This window comes from Hyla sarda, chromosome 6 (genome assembly GCF_029499605.1).
Source record: "Hyla sarda isolate aHylSar1 chromosome 6, aHylSar1.hap1, whole genome shotgun sequence".
Classification (NCBI taxonomy): Eukaryota; Metazoa; Chordata; class Amphibia; order Anura; family Hylidae; genus Hyla; species Hyla sarda.
The window spans coordinates 214,780,006-214,781,445 of record NC_079194.1 but is presented as its reverse complement, the minus strand read 5'-3'; positions in this window follow the sequence as shown (position 1 = coordinate 214,781,445).

Here is a 1,440-nt window from a genome sequence, read left to right as displayed (position 1 = left end):
CATCGTTTTTTTTTATTTTCTATTTCTTTAAAGTACCATATTTTTCGTCGTATAAGACGCACTTTTTCTTCCCCAAACCTGGGGGGAAAAAGTCGGTGCGTCTTATACGGCGAATACACCCCTATCGCGTCGGTCCCTGTGGCCATCAACGGCCGGGACCCGCGGCTAATACAGGACATCACCAATCGCGGTGATGCCCTGTATTAACTCTTCAGACGCGGCGATCAAAGCGTCTGAAGGGAAAGTGACACTAACCCGGCTGGTCAGTCGGGCTGTTCGGGACCGCCGTGATTTCACCGTGGCGGTCCCGAACAGCCTGACTGAATAGCCGGGTTAGTGCTTACAGGACACCGGGAGGGACCTTACCTGCCTCCTTGGTGTCTTCTCCGTTCAGGGATCCCCTGTATGGCCGGCGCTCTCCTTCCTCGTCATCACGTCATCGCGTACGTGCGTCGGCGTGCGTAACGACGTGATGGCGACGGAGAGCGAGGAAACCCGGCCGACAGCAGAGACGTTCCGGAGCGACGGGGACACGGCGACAGCGATGGAGCGACATCCAGGGCAGCGGTGACGGGTCCGGAGCAGCGGGGACACGTGAGTATTACCTCCTATGCAGTGGTCTTCAATCTGCGGACCTCCAGATGTTGCAAAACTACAACTCCCAGCATGCACGCCGTTGGCTGTCTGGGCATGCTGGAAGTTGTAGTTTTGCAACATCTGGAGGTCCGCAGGTTGAAGACCACTATTGGGTTCAAAATCTTTATTTTTTTAGATTTTGCACCTAGAAATTGGGTGCGTCTTATACGCCGGTGCGTTCTATAGGACGAAAAATACGGCATGTAACTTAGCTGTAATAGTAAAATAAGAAATATAATGAGCTTAAGAAGAACTAATGCTTGTTCGCTATGTCCTATAGCTGGGAGCCCAGGAATTCTCACTAGCCATGGCATCTGGCAGCACAGCAGTTAATATCTGAGAACATACAAGCGTTGCCATGAGGCCCCATGTTTTCATTCAAAAACATGAAGATTGTTACTACCAGGTGTTTTCAGTGTATTTGACTGTGTTTGGGTTGCCATGACAAAAAAGACTCGACAGACTCACTACACAACCCTGAACTGACAAGGGCCTTCATCACGTTCACATCCCCGCGTCATCCTCACCCCACCCAGCTCAAGAGACAAGAAGGAAGACAAGCTGTCCGTCATGTATCAGGTTGAAAAAAATGCAATTCTTCAAGATGGTGTCAAACGCTTTGAAGCAAATATTGTCAGATTAGAAGAAAAAGGAAAAAAAATTCCATACAACCAGGGCTCAAGCCCTCCATGAACACATCGGAACGGAGTTCCTGCACTTTTTCCACAGCAGGAACACTGTTCCCATTAGCACGATCCCTGCAGGACCAGGATCCCTGGAAAATCTTGGGTGAGTCCCCACACT